The sequence below is a fragment of the Rhineura floridana genome, chromosome 16 (assembly GCF_030035675.1).
Source record: "Rhineura floridana isolate rRhiFlo1 chromosome 16, rRhiFlo1.hap2, whole genome shotgun sequence".
NCBI classification, from domain to species: domain Eukaryota; kingdom Metazoa; phylum Chordata; class Lepidosauria; order Squamata; family Rhineuridae; genus Rhineura; species Rhineura floridana.
Genome location: NC_084495.1, coordinates 11,523,210 through 11,544,021, shown reverse-complemented (window position 1 = coordinate 11,544,021; position 20,812 = coordinate 11,523,210). Strand labels below are relative to the sequence as shown.

General features: G+C 40.0%; 1 protein-coding gene across 7 annotated transcripts in view; it reads right to left on the bottom strand.

Moving 5' to 3' along the window:
- Positions 1–20,812, bottom strand: part of ACSL4 (acyl-CoA synthetase long chain family member 4) — a 102,783-nt gene that overhangs the window by 44,957 nt on the left and 37,014 nt on the right. For 2 of the 7 annotated variants that reach the window (XM_061598140.1, XM_061598141.1), the window contains exon 1: positions 14,743–14,911. The exons of 1 other annotated variant lie outside the window; for it this stretch is intronic. The gene's annotated coding sequence lies outside the window, so the exon portion shown is untranslated. Of the gene's footprint in view, positions 1–10,207; positions 10,273–14,742; positions 14,912–20,812 lie in introns of those variants that run through there. 4 more of the 7 variants (XM_061598146.1, XM_061598147.1, XM_061598143.1 and 1 more) reach the window with 2 other exon arrangements.

The window sequence follows — 20,812 nt, the reverse complement described above, 5'->3', positions numbered from 1 at the left end:
GAGCACAATATCTCAGAGAGGAGGTCAAACCTCCTCCCCCCCTGGTGCATTCACTATAGGTCTCCAATTTCCCCACTTTTTAAAGTAAGATAGAAATATCTGTTGTCTATAGGTACATTCTTAAACTGCAAGTTTTTTTTTTTGCCTATTAGTGAATTGTTACTAAATTTATTACTCACCCTTCACCAGCAGGTCCCAGGCCAGGTTACAACAGTTTAAAATTCAACATTAAAAGCAGTTAAAACCAATTACAGTCATAGGAATAGGGTGGGTCCTGAAAACACTCATCTTAAGTGTCAAAGACCAGGGGAAAGATGTGCATTTTCAGCATTCACCAAAAAGAGTACAGTGAAGGTGCCAAATGTACCTCTAGGGCTTTACACACTAGCATAGCACCTTAAATTGGGTCCAGAAACCAACTGGCAACCAATGCAACAGTTTAGAACAGGGGTTATGAAAGTTCTAGGAGTAACTGCAGCCACTTAATCGGGCCTCTGCATTTTGGACCCCGCTGAACCTAAAAATTATGGTTCAATTAATATTTACACTTGCTTTTTTTTCTGAAGGCAACAGAAAGCTGTTAACAGAAAAATCAGTACAACAATAACAGAACTACCACCGTAATTCAATAACAATACCGAATTGGCAGGACATTTTAATGGTGGCACAAGCAATAACTTTTAGAAAGGTTTTAGAAGGGGTTAAGGTTAGTTGCAATTATTACTGGCAAATCAATTCCAGCTTCAACATGTCTATAATTCCTTGTTTAATGTTTGCAAAAGGGGGCATATGGTAAGCTTAAAGTAATACTTTGAAAAAGAGAAAGAATGTAGCTACTGAGAGAGATACAGGATTGGAAAATATTTATTTTAATGGTTTCTTAACAAGAGAAAAAACAGATTATCTTGTCAGACCCTGACAATAGCATCAACAGCATTGTTTTCCCTAGGATTTATCCTGTTATGTTTTAGAGCCAAGTTACTCTTTTCTAAGAGGATTTCACATAAACTGCCATTTCATATAAAACAGAGCAGCATTTATTTGTTTCATCCATCGAATCATTGCTAGAGAAACTGCTGCTTTATTACTTTATTTATACTTTATTTTTAAACTACCCTTCATCACATGAGATTCCAGAGCAGTTTACACATATGGATAATTAAAATAGGATGTTTGACTATTTTGCCCTCGGTCATTGTTTTATGCACTACTGCCCTTTTCACTAAAGGATATTGCTCAACGACCAGCAAAGCTGCGCTATACTCAGGTGAAAGCCATGCCCAGACCTGCTTTTTTCTCAGCTCTCTTTGACATGTCAGCTGCACTCTCCTGGAAGAAGGAGACAACCTTCATCATACATGTCCTAGTAACTCTAAGATTAGATTGCTGCAATGCACTTTATGTGGACTACATTTGAAAACTGTCCAGAACTCCAACTGGGTCTTGAATGGAGCAGCCAGGCTGCTAATAAGAACAGGCCATAGGCACCATATTACCCATGTTCTCAGGAAGTTGCACAGGATACCAGTTTGAGCCAAACTAGAAGTGCTGGAACTAACCTACGGTTTAAGTTCTACACGACCTGGGTATCTGAATGCAAACCTTTTCCCACATATTCAACCCTGTGATTGAAGATTATCTAAGAAGGGACTGTTGGGAGACCTTACATCACTGAAGTAGTTATGGATGGCCATCAGGGCCACACCTGTCTCCATATATTGTCAGCTTTTTGGAACTAACTGTCCAGAAAAGTTCACCTTTCAGGAGGAAGATGAAGACAAGTTTTAGGAAGACCTTTCACTTCCGTATGAAATGCCCTAGACGTGGAAACTTAAATTTGTATCTGTTTTCTTATTATTTCTCTATTCTTTGATAGGCATCAACACCTTACTATTCTATATGAAATTCTTTAAGAAGCTTCAGAAGCTATTCTAAGAAGCAGGAGACATATATAAAAACAAACTTCATATGTTTCCTTTTTGCTGGGACTTACCGGTTTGTATAATGTGCAGATGGACTATATGGTGATTTGCATATCTGAATGAATGTTTTTTAAAGTTGTATGTACTGGGGATAGAGAAAGAAACAATACACTTTACGTTTCCACTTTTTAAAACAGCTTCTCTGAAGGTATAGGATTCTACCACCTCAGATTTTCAAATCTATACATTTTGAGATATATTTAGATGCTTCTGGTACCTAGTAAACAGCTATAGTCATTACAGTGATGGAATAAAATTAGGCAAATTAGAACTACTTGATGACAAGAATAAATTCTTTTAATTTTGTTATGGTAAACATGACAACTTGGCAATCATATTAAAGAGGGCAACTTGTCTTCCTGTTATAAAGATTATGTTTGTGTATATTCATTTAAGGATTTTTTATGCCTCCTTTCAAAAGGAAAGTTCTCTTAAGGCAGCTTACCATTAATATTATAAAAACATTTTAAGTAAACCAATATCTAAACAAAAAGTAAACTAAAAGAGCAGCATAAGACACTTCATAACCTAGACCAATGATCCAAATAAAATAATATTGGAACTAAGACAAGAAGTGGTAACAATTTAGAACCCCACTGCATGTTATACAATTAGGTTTCTTGATTAGCTACCATTACATTGAATAAGGTGACAGTCTTCTACTTCCAGAAAGAAACTTTAACTTTCAAGTAGATGTATTTATGCAAGCAGTAAGGCTACAAGATTGTTAAACACTGAATTCTCAGTCTCTGCAAGCAACAATAACCTGATTTCCAGAGTCAAGCATATCTGCAAGACAAAAACAATAATTGTTTCTTTACAAAATTATCATCTAGTTCTCTCATCTGATTTAGAGTGCAATAGATCACCATGTGCCAACCTGCTAAGACAACATAACACATTACGAGAAACTGAAGTGCAGTTGTCCTGAAAGGGGAAAAAAGGTGCATTACCCATTATATGAGACTATTCCCCTAGTACAAGGGAGCTAAATCAGCTCATTCCAAGCCCATTTAAGACTACTTTAGAAATGTCTTGTAGTACTGTTCTTAATTGGCTTACCCGACTAATTCATTCCATTGGTTACCCTTGAAGTTGGTACAGAAGCTGCAGCTTGTACAAAATGCAGCAGCATGACTGCTTACTGGGGCAGGATATCACCGATACCCTAGTCCTGAAATAATGGTACTGGCTGCCCATTAGCTACCGGGCTAGGTTCAAGGTGCTGGTTCAGTATAGAAAGCCCTATACAGCTTGGGACCAGGATATCTGAAAGATCATCTTACTCCTTATATACCCTGTTGAACACCGCATTCTGCAGGTGAGGCCCTCACCTGCAGATGCCCTCTCATCAGGAGGTCTGTTCTGCACAACACAGGAAATAGACCTTTAGTGTTGTAGCACTTATCCTTTGGAATTCACTCCTCATAAATATTAGACAGACACTGTCTGTTGTCTTTTCAGCACCTATTAAAGACCTTCCTCTTTCAACAAGCCTTTTAAGTAAAGACCTTATCTTTTTAAAAAAGATGTTTTATAGATTTATTTTTAAATATGATTTGCTTTTAAGATGTTTTAAAGATGTTTTGAATGTTTCTGTTTCCCACCTTAAGCTCCTTCTGGGAGGAAGAGTGGAATATAATTTTTCTAATTTTGCCTGGAGTTTATACAATCCACACATGCCCAGAACAACCTCACAGCCAGGGCTGTGGAGTTGGAGTCGGAAGCAATTTTGGGTGGAGTCAGCAGAAATGTACCAACTCCAACTTCAAGATAAAAACTTTCATAGGAATTTAGGAAAGTTTTCTTGTTCAGAAATTTTAATCAAATAAATATATTTTATGTTCTATCAATCTAGCCTGATGATTCACGTGGTGATGAAATGCCTTGTGCTACCATCTTACTACAGTAAATTTGTTATTACTAGTTAATATACATTTGCCATTTATGAAGAAGTTGGAGTAGGAGTCAGACAGCAAAAAAATAGAAGAGTCGGAGTCGAAGGTTTGGTGTACCGACTCCACAGCCCTGCTCACAGCAGTCCCAAAGGGCTTCTTGCCAATCCCCCTCTTCAATTAACAACACCTCTACAGTTGCTTCCTGTCCCTTGTTCTTAAGTTTTATTGCTTCTTATACAGTATACCTCAGCTACCTGATAGTCTGACCTCCATCGCCACCCCGTCATGTGCCCCTGTTTCTAATAGAAAAACATCATATTCTGGGCAAATGTGTATCATAACCTTTTGGTTCTTTATTGTAGTGACCAAAAAAAAGTGACTTTTTTTTGTGTAGGGGGGATTGCCTGGTTCTTATTCTACCTTGTTAGAATGGCTATGACACTAAGTGGGTTTTCTCTGCTTTTTAATCTTATCAACTGTCTCCAAGTATAATTTTGTTCCATTCAGATATTTCAAGTGATATAAAGTGTTTGTTTCTTTACTGTGCCTTCTAAATGGAGTTACTGACAATTAACAGTTTGTAATAATTCTCTTGAATGTTAAAAATTCTCTTAATAGTTAAAAGCATATAAACTTTTGAACTATGTAGAAAGCAAACCTATAATCCCATTCAGCAGAACTCTTTATATTACCTTGAAACCAACATAAAGTCTTCAAATTGTGTAGCTGGAAGATAGTTAAGGTTAGAATAAAGTCTCAGAGTAGATGGGCATGTGGAATGTCTTTTTTTTTTTTTTGCTATGATAGTCTATGTGCCAGGAGGGATGCAAGTATTGGAACATTTCTTGAAAAACGTATTACTAGCAAAACATGAAATATCCATTAAATTAATGACAATTGAACAACCACTGGAATATTAGAAATCAAACAGCAATAGTAAGAACACAAACATACTGAAAATAAAAGTAATTCAACGTATACTTACGATACAAAATTACACATTTTCACTATACGGTAAAAATATCCTAAAAAATGAAAATTCTTTTGTAGATTTTAAATAACATCCACACCATATATTTAAAGCGCATAGCTTCCCCCAAGGAATCCTGTGAACTATAGTTTGCAAAGGATGGTGGGAACTGTAGCTCCGTGAAGAATAAACTATAGTTCATATGATTCTTGGGGGGAACCCATGCACTTTAAAAATATACTGTGGATGTGACCTGAAAAGCTCATAAAAGCTCTATTCTTCTAGCAGCAAATTGAGAGGGAATTCCTCAAAACAGAGGTTGAAGTATGCTATTATGTTAGCTTTAAACAGCAGGGAGAACCATCTTATACCCAAATCATGGTGGATGGCTTCTCAGTGTTGCTGCACTGGGGAATGGATAAGCCAGCATAGTGCTGCACCAATGTTACCACCAGTAGAGATGTAGTGAGGCTTGTGGCATATTCTACTGCCCAGGGGTGGGGAACCTTTATGAGCCCAAAGGCTTCATTCCCTTGTGGCCGACCTTCCTGGAGCTGCATACCAGTTGTGAGCAGGGACAGATGTAAGAAGTGGTCAGAGCAATGGATATAACTATCTACACTTGTACAGTAAATACACTTCCCATTATGCAAAAGTCAGAGATTTCTACACAGACTTTCTCTCCCCATCCTCCCTGCAGGCAAGCAAGAGTCATTATCACAGTTCAATGACACATTCCACATATGTAAAAAGTCAAAGGAGGGTATGTGCCCTGGAGGGAGTCTCAACAGCTAAACAGAGACACCTGGAAGGCTGCATGTAACCACTGTGCCCAAGGTTCCTCATCCCTGTTACAGCCACTGAGCTATAATGTATCTATAGTAAATACAGGTATCTGCAGTTTATGGTTGGGCCCCTAATCCTTAGTCATTTACAACACAAATACAGATTGCATCCATGCTCCAGAAATCACAACTATGCTACATTTCTTTTTTTTTTTTTCAATAATTTTTATTCAGATTTTCATAAAACATACAAGACAAAATCATAAAACATTCAAAGACAAAAAACAAAATCAAAAATAGTTAAACAAAAAGAAAAAAAGAAAAAAAAAACAAAAATAAAAAATAAAGAGTAAAATATTGACTTCCCATTTGTCAAAGATCAAATCAGTTATAAGTCTATAATATATAACAATCCTGTCTCTTAAGTCATATTATAAAATCACTTTCCTCCAGTAGTTATCTTACTTAATCATCAAATCTCATAAACATTACTTTATTCTTTCCACAAAAAGTCAAAGAGAGGTTTCAATTCTTTAAGAAATATATCTATCAATTTTTTTTTTCCAGATAAGCATATCGATTAATCCATCTCATTACTAATTATGATAATCTTGTTGTCATAACCATAGTCAAAATAAACATTTCAATTAATCCATCACATCAGAATCTGTTAGGTTCAGTAATTTCAGTAGCCATTGTTCTATTATCCCTATTAGTTCCATTTTCCATCTTCCATCTTCAGTAGTCTTGTTAAGTCCAGTAATTTCAGTATCCAATCTTCCATTATCAGTATTCCATAATAATCTTGCTGTCAAAGCCATAGTCATATAGTAAGAGTCTGATGGGAATTACCTCTATCCCAAATATTTTCTTGCCATCCATTCTGAATAGGTTGCTGAAATACTGCTGTAAAATCATATCTCTGTTCTTTTTTTCAAAATACACTGGGTCATCTCTTGAAAGTTTTTCCATTGTCACATGGCTGCAGTTAATTCCATAGATTTTCTCTATATTGGGCTCCATCACATCATTCCAGTCCAGAAGATTATCCATGCCATTGATAACTTTATCTCTAGAATCTTCATTAATTTCTTCAGAGATAACATTGAGTTCCAAACAATAGATTTTATTTCTAAAGTCCATAGACTCCAAATCTTGTTCCTGTTCCACGTTTGTTCCAATCTCCGGGATCTCCTCTCTCACAGGGACCCCTGTTCCAGTCTCCAGGGTCTCCTCTCTCACAGGGACCCCTGTTCCAGTCTCCAGGGTCTCCTCTCTCACAAGGACCCCTATGTCTTTAATCTCCTGTGTCTCCAAACAATAAATTTTGTTTCTAAAGTCCATAGACTCCAAATCTTTTTCTTGTTCCACGTTTGTTCCAATCTCCGGGGTCTCCTCTCTCACAGGGACCCCTTCCAGGGTCACCTCTCTCACAGGGACCCCTATATCTTTAATCTCCTGCTTCATTTTACTCAATTCAATTTTCAGCTCCTTACAACCCTGTCGCAGGTTTTGTTTCGTTATCTCAATCTCATCCATTATTTTCTGAAACATAGTTATTTCCAGCTTCTCAGCCACTTTCTTAATTGCCATTTTAAAAGAAAAATATAGGAAAACCACTTCTTATTTCAGCAACAATTGGGTTAATACTCCAAACTTGGTGACATCACAGTATAAACAGAGCAGACAGCCTTATCTCTCCATGCTTAAATAAACAAAATGCAGTTCCCAGGATCGAAACAATTAATGGCGGTCGTCAGAAAACAGATTCGTCAAAATAAAATAGACCAAAAAGAGAGTAGTCTCAGACAATATAATATTCTTCAAAATAAAAATCTGGAATAGAAATCCCTCTTCTGTGTATATCTTTAGAATGCAAATCCAGGACAGCTTTTTGCAACAAAAACAGAGATAAGCTATTAATTAGTGAGTAGCAGAGAGAAGTTATGGCTCCCCAGTGAGATGTCAAAAACCGATCAATCTGGCAAATCTCTTTTAAACAGCAACAATTTAAGTCAAGTAAAAGAAAAATATAGAAAGAAGGGTGCTTGCCTGTTAGTGCGTTCTCTCTTAGAAGATAAGATGAACGTTCGCTTTTCCAGATAGAGCTTGTTGTTAAAAATCCGTCCCACCTTCGTCGGCTGGACCTCGTCCCATAAATTAATGAGATCTGGTCGTCCCAACAAAAATAGGCTTTGAGGTTAATCTCTTCGTTTCTCCCTACCCGGGAGAAGTTTAATCAGTCAAAAAAAGAAAAAATCTGACTGATATATCTGAATAAGCTTCTTTTGAGGCAGGAGCCCGTCTCAAAAGCAGGCACAGGCTAAGTCACCCTTCCCGGAAGTCCACAACTATGCTACATTTCAATGGAACTAACAACTCATTTCAGAAACCAGCTAAAACAAAGTAGTGATCTAGATCCTATTTCGATTTACTTGGATAGTGGGTCAAATTATAAACCAGTTAAAGAGAAAATAGTAATTCTTAAATAGCAGTAATTACAGAGGCTTTATCCTGGTCCATGTACAAGCAATTGGAATGAAAAGTGGAAGACATTTTAATTCCATGTACACATCTTCTGCACATGGAAGAGAATGCTGCATTGGGGCATCAGAATACAATTATGAGAATCTCCTATTCTGACTGAATTTCCTATTCTGACTCGATCACCTTCAGTCCATCTTCCGAAAAGATTGTTGCTTAAGGATAAAATAGCAATTGCACAACACTTCCTGTTCCTGAACAGATACGTGGCTTATTTATTAAGAAATTGTCCCACTGAGCAAGGAACCATAAAAAGACAAAATTATTTCTGTTCAATCCTAGACCTCCACTCTGTCCCAACTCTAAAAATGTGTGACAATTAACCTCAGCATAAAAGGGCAACCGTATATGGACAAATCCAAAAGGCTAGGAGTGGTGACATGCCTGTCAAAAACTCTGCCCTTTCAAGTTTTATGGTCTAGAACTGTGAATGGCTGGGATACCAAAAGAGAAGGAAAGAAAAAAAAGAGAAAAATCTTGGAAGATAACATTTTGCTGTTTGCGTTTCATATTAGCAGGATCAGTATGTCCCTGAGAAAAGCAGAAGAAAACCTAATTAGTCACTTCACCAGACTAGGAACAAGAATGCCTGTACAGCTACAAAATAGTTATGATCACCTAGAAGCAAATCACCTCCACTTTTTTAGATTTCAAGGGCACGATGAAACCATTGTTAATCCAGTACCCTTGTAGGAACCGACTCCTACGCTCAAATTTCCTTTCCATAAGACTTGAAACAAAATCCTGAGTCTAAATAAACAAATAAATATCCCATGGAAAGTTACACAAATACTTCAAACACTGAAGCTGCAATCCTATTCCCACATATGTAGGAGTAAGCCCCACTGCACTCAATGATTGTTACTTCTGAGTAGGCGTGCATAGGATTGCACGTTTAGAGTACAGCTTTTAAAATGTTGAAGAATATGTCCTGCATGCTCTCCTACAAAACCTAGTTGCCTTCAACTAGCCATTAATATTATATCTTTATTTTCATATTATCCGGCTCAAACCAATAGCAAATGCTAATACTTTATAATATTCAACAGAACATATATTTTGATCCTAAATACATTTCATTAAGTGGCTTGCCTAGATTCCTATTCTTCAGTAGAAAAGAATCACCTTTTAGTGTTTTAACAGCTAATGCTGTTAACATTAACTGTTAACAGTTTTGTAGTTCAATGGTTACTTCGCAGACTTGGGGAGATCTAGATGAGAAGTCAGTATAGCATTCCACTGATATCAATGAAAGCATTCCCATCAAGGGTTCAATCAACAGTTAAGGACTTTAGAGCTATACTCAAAACATTTCTTCACCCAGCCTAAATTCAGCTAGCCTAGCTTAAATCAGTAGACAGTCTAATAATTTGGCTTTTTATTTGACAGTTCAGCAAAGATGCAAAAGATGTATAGATTGTAAAAGACAGGAGTCTGAAAGACAAACAGAGTTTCTTATGTTAAAAATCCTTTGGCTAGAGGCAAATATAATTTGGTAATTTTTAACACAAAAGACTCCATTTATTGAAAGTCCCCCATCCCAAAGAAAGAAAGCTCTGTAATTTTTCATTTTTCTAGTTACCCAAGCCACAAAGTTGCATTTGAATGAATGTCTGGGACAGGAAAGCAGAACTGGCTATATTCGAAGCTTAAAACATATATGCAAGTAACACTGACGAAAAAAGAAGTCAAATTACTATTTATATTCTGCAGTCGTTACTGTTTGCTGGAATATTGCAAATCTTCATATACTAAAGTGCCCATTTTGGAGGATGCTTCTTAAAAACACAGATGACAAAAACAGCACTAGCAATTGCTTTATATCTACAAATTGGCTAATTGCTGTCCTATCAATGGCCACTTTTCAAGGATACAGTGTATATATTAAATAGAAAGGTTACTTTTTACCAGATCAAGAAAAGCCACATGCATCAATTGGTTTCTAAGAGAACACAAAACGCAGCCGATTATCTTTTACTTCCAGAGAAAGAGAACACTTGTTCGGTTTGCTTTAGTGTCCACTCTTACCATTATAAACAAGATGAAATACACAACCTTGGACGCTAAGCAGTGAATCAAATTTCCTGGTCTTCTCTCTCTCTCTCCCCCCCCCTTTGTTACATCAGCATCAGGCCACATCCGAGCCCAGCCTCCTGAACTGCGTCTAGGAAGGGGGTGTGAGTGGGAGGAGATTACACTGCTGAGCACCAAGGACCAAAGGGAGCCATCTGGTCTGAATCCAGGAAGATGCTACTGATTCAGAGAAAGAATCACAAAGAACCACTTACTCAGTCCCTGGGAAGGAGATGGACAAAGGCCAGAATCAGTTCACAGAGAGTGGCTTGCAACTCAGAATGTAACTCTTTAAAGTACATCACAGACAACAAATATAGTGCCCCTGCTTCAAAAAGGACAAAACTAAACATCTGGCAATGCAATAGGTTGCTTGAACAACAACAACAAAACCAAATGGGGAAGGGAAGTGAAATGAGAATTTCAGCATTGTGGTAATAGCAATGAGCTTGGGCTGTAATAAGCCACCTAGTTTGCATCCTTCATCCAGTGCACCTGAGGCAAAATGCCAAATGCTTTCCAAGTCAAAGTTTTCCCCACAATGTCATACACAAAACATATTGACAGTTAAAGGTTTTTTTGGTGGGACAATTCTTTTCACTGTTGTTCACATCAACTTCATCCCAGATTACCACCTCATACTCTGTTGCAGTATTTTTTCAGAACCATACAGCTATGTCCTCCTCTCTTCTTGTAATTTTTGTTCTCTTGTCCAGTTCTTTAAATCTTTAGTTTAATTTTTGCTTTTCTTTCCATCCCACTCTTCTTCTCCATTCCACACCTTCCCCTTCCTAACATTTTGTCCAAACTCTACTCTCCTGACAAGTCCATAAACAAAATGATCTTCATAACATGATTACCAATTTCTAAGAAAGGAAAGTCATGCATAGTTTACCAAGGGAAAACACATACTATCAAACAGTTTCCCAGCTTAAATTACCAAATAGCTTGGGACTCATATCACTAACCAGGACAGGGAGAAGAATGAGACCTTCTCATTCAAGCTAAATTGCTTTTAATGCCAAGTACTACCCTATTGTTCTGAATTTATCCCATTTAGTTTTTCCTTCTTTTAATCCATAGTAAAAGATGTATAGATTGACTGTAAAATAAGATCTCTTACAGCACAATCCTATGAATGCCTATTTGAAGATAAACCCTATTCTGTTCATTAGGTCTTACTCCTAGGTAAGTGTAAATAGGATTGCAGCATGTGTGTCTAGATTTACACCCTTGTTTGGCAGTAAGTCTCATTGAATTCAATGGATTTACTTCCAAGTAGAGATATATAGAATAGCATTGTCTCTTTATTTAAAAGTAACTTAAAGTGATATACAATATACAAAATCAATAAAAAGGCAATTAAAAAGATTAAAGCAGTCATTTATCTCCCCCCTGGATACTTAAGTACTGCACACTGTTGAGATAAGTATCTGTGCTACCGAAAGGTAAAAAATCCGATGAAAACCCTCAAACAGCTCCCCCAGGTACACATACACCATCCTTTTAGATGCAATACAAAGAGAGTACAAAGATCAGCCCATCATCAGCTGATATGATACAGGTAACTGATTCCTCTTCCTAGCAAGATTATCAGAATGGAGGGGATATCATTTTACTACCTTATCTGCTGCACTTGAGAAATAATTCCTGGATTATATGATTCTTGGTTTATTTGGGGGTGAGGAGGAGATTCCATGGCAGAGAAACTACCACTTCCTAAACCCTGATGGCTTGCTTCAGCCAGAGAGGAAGGTGCATGTGTGGAGGTGGCTTTTCCCAGTTCTCCCCTCCTCCTCTTGATACTTAATAGGAGAGGAAATAACTACACCAACTCCAGGGCTGACATAGTTTTTAGGCCTTTGTGGAGGGGTCTCAGAGGAATAAGGGAGACTTGGGTCTGGTAGGTTCAAGACCTCCAGTACACACCTGGAATGCACTGGCAGCAATACAGAGAGTCCTTCAGCTGCCCTTCCCCAAGGACTGCACCCTGAGTCAATTAATGGGTTACATTAAGTAAAGCTGCAAGCTGCAAACATTTACATGGGATGTACCTACATGCAGTGCAACCCTAACCACAGTAGAGTTTATTTCCAAGTAAGCATGCACAGGACTGTAATACACAAAGCACTATGATTCTAAAGGTGCTCCCAGGAACCAGATGTTTTAAAGAAACATTTTAACACAAGTACTGCAAATGGCAATACCATTTTAGAACAACAAGAAGTGAGTCTTGTGACACTGTAATAACCCTCACAAATACTGTCACATAAACTTTCATAAACTACAGTACATGGAAACTTATACCACAAGAGGTCATCTTTAAGGTATCTGAAGACTGTTGTTTTTGCTTCAACAAACTACTATGGCTACACTTCTAGAAGTTATCTCAGAAATAACATATCCAGTACAAAAGACAACAGAATGCCTCTTCTAGGATGTCTGACCCCTGATGTGACCCAGGAATGCAGCATCTAAATGAAAAAATAAGAGAACCCATTGCTTTTTCCTCATATGCAATTATATGCAGATTTAAGAGATTAATTTGCAAGCACAATCCATATGTGTCTGCTCAGAATCAAGTCTCTCTCAGTTCAGTGGGGTCTCCTAGGTTAAATGGGTAGGGCATTGTAGTCTATATCAGTTAAAAAGCATGTAAACAAATAGCAAAGGCTGCACTTATCTGAGACTAAGCCCCAATTAACTTTGTGAGACTTGCGTCCAATACAGAATTGTTCTGTATGGCATTTAAAAATTAGGTGACAGTCCATCTCTCTCTCTATGTAGAGATAGGCTGTTACCCTACTAATGAAATCAGAGTGCAATCCTCTACCCACCTAAAAGTAGGAACATGGAAATGGACTGCCTTCAAGTCGATTCTGATTTATGGCAACCCTACAAATAGGGTTTTCATGGTAAGCAGTATTCAGAGGTGGTTTACCATTGCCTCCCTCTGAGGTTGAGAGGCAGTGACTGGCCCAAGGTCACCCAGTGAGCTTCATGGCTGTGTGGGGATTCAAACCCTGGACTCCCAGGTCATAGTCCAACACGCCACATTGGCTCTTGACCTAAAAGTAAGCCCCACTGAAATAAATGACTCTTGCTTCTGAGAAGACATATACAAGATTGTACAGTTAGTTGATTATATGTATGAATTTTAACTGATTTAATTAATCTGTGAAATCTGCATAGCATATGTGTGTATGCACACAAATATACTCAAGCGTGAGGGCCGCTATGTATATTTAATATTTATAATTTTTATTGATTTCATTGTATTTGTATATTTTACTAATCCTTTTTAAACCAAAGGGTCATTGGGCAGTCTGAATATGGCACTCGCAACAGCAACATATATTTGTAGAAGTTTTGATGAGTAAGCAGTACATAAATCCTGTTAAATAAATATAAATCCAGGCTATGGTCTGAAGGCACATGAGGCCAGCCCGTCAGGTCTGGTCAGTGCCTGGATGGGAGACTGCCTGGGAACCATATGTAAGCCGCCTTGAAAAGCCTATCATGAAAAGAAAGGCGGGGTATAAATGAAATAAATAAATAAATAAGCACATGCACACAAATGCTAGGGCTCTCACTTGATAAAAAAAAATAAAACCCTAGCTTGCGATGGGAGAAGACAGAGATCTGTTTCAGCCAGTGGGCCACATTCCCTCTCACAGGCAACCTGCTGGGGCCATGTGCTATTGATGGGCATGGCCAGAAGCAAAAGCAGTAGAGCAGTGAATGCAACTCTTACTTTTCTAGGCTACATTCCAGCCATGCAAAACGCAGAGATTGCTACACAAACACATATATACACACACACTCCTCTCTCTCTATCCTTCAGTTAAGTAAGAGGCATTATCACCGTTCAAGGAGGCATGATGCCTGCCAGCCATAAGCCCTCTGAGGAAGATGTGGCCCGAGGTGGAGGCGTGCCCTGAAGAGAGTTCCAGGGGCCAGACAGAGAGGTCTAGGGGGCCACATACACCCACAAGACATGAGGCTCCCCATCCCTGCCCTATACAATTAACCAGATGACCTTTGGCCGATGAATCTATAAAGCGTCCCTTATTAAGGGGCGAGATCCGCGCAACGCTAAAACGGGAAGCTGCTATGGCAGGTTAGGGGTGGAAAGAGGAAGGCGGCCAGCAAGTAGAATGTGGAAGAAGGGGAAGGGAGGTCCCGTTTCCTGCTTCTCTACACGCCTCGACCGGGGAAAAGTGGACAATCTGCCCGGCTGTCATCCCCTTCGGCGGAGCCTGGAAGAGTGGAGGGCAACCTGCCCTCCTTGCTTTCGCCCATGGGGCATCCCACACTTCACGGGGGGGAAGGAAGGCGGTCCCCTTTGCCCCTCCATACTCGCCCCCTCACGCCCCCAGAGATATGACGTAGGACCTTAACGAAAACTCCTCCCCAGCCTCCCCCCCAAAAGAGCGGAAAGAGACCTCCTCCTTCCCCTCATGAGGAGGATCTACTAAGACGAAGCTCACCGTGAGGGGACTGGCTGTGCCTCGCCTCGGCCGCTGTAACCGAATTTCTCCCTCACCCGGCTCCGGCTCCGCTGCCCGCCTCACGCAGTTTAAAAATGGCTGAGAGACGTCAAGAAAGCGAGCGAGACCGCGGGAGGGACGGGGGCGCCGTCTGAGGGAGACGGGGAGGGGAGCCCACCGGCGTGGGCCAATCCGAATCCCCGATCTGCTGATTGACGCGGAGAGTAGCCTCACAGGGAAGAGGAGGAGGCGGGAGAGAGGGAGGGTTGGGGCTGGCGGTGACATTGGAGGAGCGGGCGGGGGTGTAGGGAGCGGCGACGACGTTGTCGCTGACGGCGCTTGCGAGGGGTGGCGGGGAGGCGATGGGCTGGAGGCAGATGAGGCGACCGTGGCGGTGTTCAGAGATGACGTGGGCGAATGAGAGGTCTGACAGGAATTCAGTTGTACTTAGCCCAGACGTTTTGGGGAATGGGGGAGGGGGAAGAGCTGCGTGAGGGGAGAAAACGGACGGATGTGGCCTTGTTCCAAGATTTTTAAATGCCCACACAAAGATACGATCGGCTAAGGCTGCAATGGCACCAGTCCCATTGAACCCAATGGAGCGTTCTTCTGAGTCGACACGTGTTGGATTGCAGCCTGCAACTCCCACGTGTAACTGACTTCGCCTGCAAGTCTCTGTGAACGCTTTCCTTGAGTGTAAATGAAATAAAAGCAAATCAGAGTGTGAGTGTAAGTTCGCCCCGGTTAATCAACAATGATAATGATATAGGGACGCAATAAAATCATGGTGAAGAGAAAGACAAATCAAAGTGGCTGCCCCCAGTCAAGGGCACAATAAAATCATGAAAACAAAGATTAATCAAACTGTAGAAACCCCCAGTTAAGTTAAACTAAGGGCACAAGAAAAGAAATCGGACTGTGGCTACCTCTGGTTAATTTAAGGACACAAAATAATAAAGACATATCAGACTGTGGCTACCGCAAGTCTAAGTTAAATCATTATCAATTAACAATGCTACTAACAATGTAATAGTATCAGAAAATAATCCTGCAAGCCTTAATAACCCCTCCCCAACAATACATTGAAAAGCATGGGAAACTGTGTGAAATCTCGACCGATCGAACAAAACAATGTCATGTTATTAAATATTATAATGAAAACACAAAGGCTGGGATCCTAAGATACAGCTAACTTGGGCAGCAATCCTATGTTCACCCTCCTGGGAATAAGTCCGATCTAACTCAGTGGGGCATATGGCTGAGTAGACATGGATAGCATTGCACTATTAAGTAAGTTTAAGGACAGAAAGTTTCCTGTCCCATCTCCCCCAGCAGTCCCCTGTGGTTCACCCCGCATTGTTCAAGGGACCCTTACCACTTCCAAGAGGCTTTTGGGGGTTACCGGGGGAAGGAGGGGAAACTTTCCTTCCGTGACCATCCTTAAGTTACTTTATCTTAGGATCCAAGCTTTTAATAATAATATTGCTTTTTAAAATTTTCTGTATCCTTTCAGATGGGCCTTTGCTATATACACACACATACATATTGTTAAAACAACACCAACTACTAAAATGCCCCCCCTCCCCAAGAAAAAAGGTTTCTGAAAAAGAGCACTTGGGGTAAACCAGAAATGGATGTTTGTGTGAAAGGACTTGTGGTTTTGTTTCTGGTACCGAATCAAGTGCCAGAACTGAGGATTCAACCAGGTTAGAAACAGCTTAGCAGATCAAGTGCACCTGCAACAGTGAACATTCACATGGAGAATGCATATAAATAAATAAATGGTGACCTTGCAACTTGTCCTATTAACCTAGATGATCAAATGGGTGTGAACTGATGAGAGGTATTCCATATATTGTCCACGTAATTGGCACGGTCCCCAAATGGAGAATATATAAATGGACCAGCCAGTCAACAGCCAGCATTGCTCATATACGGGTACATCAGCACTGCATAGGTGGTGGCTACACATCAAGCAGACACTGCGCACAGATAGACTGCCGAATGGGGTAAGAGCCTTACAGAGCAATCCTGTTCTTGTTTACTCAGACGTTTCACTGCATCAGTGGAGCTTATTTCTTAGAACGGGGGAGGTGGCAAATTTCAGGCTTATGGGGTGTACTTTTCTTACCTCTGAAATTCACCCGAAGATGCAAAATAGTGGCTCAGCAGAGGATATACACTAAGAATTAAGGAACAAAGTGCTTTTGAACACGTTAAACCCAGAAATTTGTGATCAGTACCAGAACCGAGCTCACAAGGATCTTAGACCATTACTTTTTTGGGAGCAGGGTCCCTATGTCTCCAGCATCCTACAAGTCAATCAGCATGAAAGGGAGTGTGTTAGCTACGGAGAAGAATCTTATAACATGCTTCTTTCCTGCTGATTGGAGCCAGTCCAAGCGGAAGGAGGCAAGTCAGCCACTGAGAAGACACTTCTCAGTACTAACACTCTCCTCTTTCACGTGTATTGGTTCCTAGGCATTAACAAGGATCTCATTCTCAACTCCACAGCAAAAGAAGCAGGAAGGGGGCATGGCTGTGATCAACATGAAGGGACCCTGCACATCTGAATTTGCCACTACACCACTGCCCCCAAGTGTACTTTTTCAGCAACCTACATTTGGGAGGGGGATTTTTAATTGTTGCTGTTCTTAGACAATTGGAAACTCTTGTTATCACCTGAAGATCTACCAATTGATCCTCATCTTCACTTGTTCTGTTTCTCATAATAAACTCAAAGCCCACAGATATCTTATTTGTATGATTACAGCTCAATGCATTTTTTAAAAGACAGATTCATTACATAATCATACAATAGCTTATCTTGTGGGTTGTTTAAAAGTGCGTGAAATGCAAACTGGAAAAAAAACCCTTTTGCTTCTCTTTAAGATTAATCTTTTGAGCTAATTGAAAAGTCACGTAATGAAATGGGCTGTGGAACTTTTTAGTAGCTTCAGTAACTTGAGACTCATGAGAAAATCATGAGAAATGGAAACTCTGAAGTGGTAAGTGTGGCTATAAAGGGGAACTAGAAATGCAGCTAGAACAGATTCCTTTCTGCCTAGATGCACAATGTAAAAAAGAAATCATTTATTTCAAAGTGTTTATGCATGCCCAGAAATGTTTTCAAGTTCTAGTTTAGTATACTCAAAATGGCTCTGTACATATTAGTATGAAATATTACGTACTTACAGCGTAGTCTGGCACGCAAATAACTGAAACATGTAGTGTTCCCATGATTTCATCCCTTCCACTTCCAGTTTGAACACATAACCATATTTAGTGTCGGACTTCAGAACTGACTCTTTGGAGCTGAACTCACGTACAAGATATTATCAAATGTAGAGAAAGAACACAGTCAACAAGCTGTTGTTTTTCTCCTGTATACAGCATAGAGAAGAAATCTCTCTCTACCCCCACCTCATTCATGCTAAGATCACAAGTCACAGTTCCTGTTCTGACATAGTAAAAAGCCTGCAGCAAGGTTATAGTGGAATCCAGTGACTCATCCAAAATTAGAATGAAGTTCCATTGAAATCAGCAGGATGTACTTCTAAATGTTTTGGATTGGTGTGCCAAATCCTTAGAAATGTTTTAGAAAATACCAGACCCAAATTCCCTTGGTTCCTATTGTCTTAACATACATTCCTTAGCTAACGCCTGAATGAAAACTTCACTTTCCACAGCCTCTCCCCCTTCTTTTGTAACAATAGATAGATGTGCAATCACAATCAGCTTAAATCCTTCCTTAATATTTCTGATGTAAAATGTAAATCCAGTCTTAGTTTGCAAAGTGCAGTTGCATATAACATTAACATGAGTGGGAATGGTTGACAGATACTGGATGTTCATGAGAAGACCTCTGGTGGATCAGGTAAAGGGCCCGTCTAATCCAGCACTCTGTTCACACAGTGACCAACCAGATGCCTATGGGAAACCCGCTAGGAGCCTCCGAACCAAGATGGGAGAACTGGAGTGCTTGGTCTTAGAGATATAGTGAGCATAACGGAGACCTGGTGGAATGGAGAAAACCAGTGGGATACGGTTATCCCTGGATATAAACTATATCAGAAGGACAGGGAAGGACGTATTGGTGGCGGAGTCGCTCTATACATGAAAGAAGGCATTGAATCCAGCAAGCTTGAAACCCCAAAAGAGGCGGACTCCTCCACAGAATCGTTGTGGGTGGTGATACCATGCCCCAGGAGGGATTTAATACTGGGAACGATCTATCATCCCCCTGATCAAAATGCTCAGGGAGACCTTGAGATGAGATATGAAACTGAGAAAGCATCCAAACTAGGAAATGTGGTAGTAATGGGTGACTTCAACTACCCAGACATAGACTGGCCGCATATGTGTTCCAGTCATGGCAAAGAAGCAAAATTTCTAGATATTCTAAATGACTATTCCCTAGACCAGTTGGTCATGGAACCGACCAGAGGGACAGCAACCCTGGACTTAATCCTCAGTGGGGACCAGGATCTGGTGCGAGATGTAAGTGTTGTCGAACCAGTTGGGAGCAGTGACCATAGTGCTATTAAATTAAACATACGCGTAAATGGCCAATTGCCTAGAAAATCCAACACAGTCACATTTGACTTCAAAAGAGGAAACTTCACAAAAATGAGGGGATTGGTAAAAAGAAAGCTGAAAAACAAAGTCCAGAGGGTCACATCACTCGAAAATGCTTGGAAGTTGTTTAAAAACACTATATTAGAAGCTCAGCTGGAGTGCATACTGCAGATCAGAAAAGGTACCACCAGGGCCAAGAAGACGCCAGCATGGTTAACGAGCAAAGTCAAGGAAGCTCTTAGAGGCAAAAAGTCTTCCTTCAGAAAATGGAAGTCTTGTCCGAATGAAGAAAATAAAAAAGAACACAAACTCTGGCAAAAGAAATGCAAGAAGACAATAAGGGATGCCAAAAAAGAATTTGAGGAGCACATTGCTAAGAACATAAAAACCAACAACAAAAAATTCTATAAATACATTGAAAGCAGGAGACCATCTAGGGAGGCGATTGGACCCTTACGATAAGGGAGCCAAAGGTGTACTAAAGAATGATAAGGAGATTGCAGAGAAGCTAAATGAATTCTTTGCATCTGTCTTCACAGTGGAAGATATAGGGCAGATCCCAGACCTGAACTAACATTTGCAGGAAGGGTTTCTGAGGAACTGAGACAAATAGTGGTAACGAGAGAGGAAGTTCTAGGCTTAATGGACAATATAAAAACTGACAAATCACCAGGCCCGGATGGCATCCGCCCAAGAGTTCTCAAAGAACTCAAATGTGAAATTGCTGATCTGCTAACTAAAATATGTAACTTGTCCCTCGGGTCCTCCTCCGTGCCTGAGGACTGGAAAGTGGCAAATGTAACGCCAATCTTCAAAAAGGGATCCAGAGGGGATCCCGGAAATTACAGGCCAGTTAGCTTAACTTCTGTCCCTGGAAAACTGGTAGAAAGTATTATTAAAGCTAGATTAACTAAGCACATAGAAGAACAAGCTTTGCTGAAGCAGAGCCAACATGGCTTCTGCAAGGGAAAGTCCTGTCTCAGTAACCTATTAGAATTCTTTGAGAGTGTCAACAAGCATATAGATATTTATTTATTTATTTAGTTATTTCATTTTTAAACCGCCCATAGCGAATAGCTCTCTGGGCGGTGAACAAAAGATAGAGGTGATCCAGTGGACATAGTGTACTTAGACTTTCAAAAAGCGTTTGACAAGGTACCTCACCAAAGACTTCTGAGGAAACTTAGCAGTCATGGAATAAGAGGAGAGGTCCTCTTGTGGATAAGGAATTGGTTAAGAAGCAGAAAGCAGAGAGTAGGAATAAACGGACAGTTCTCCCAATGGAGGGCTGTAGAAAGTGGAGTCCCTCAAGGATCGGTATTGGGACCTGTACTTTTCAACCTGTTCATTAATGACCTAGAATTAGGAGTGAGCAGTGAAGTGGCCAAGTTTGCTGACGACACTAAATTGTTCAGGGTTGTTAAAACAAAAAGGGATTGCGAAGAGCTCCAAAAAGACCTCTCCAAACTGAGTGAATGGGCGGAAAAATGGC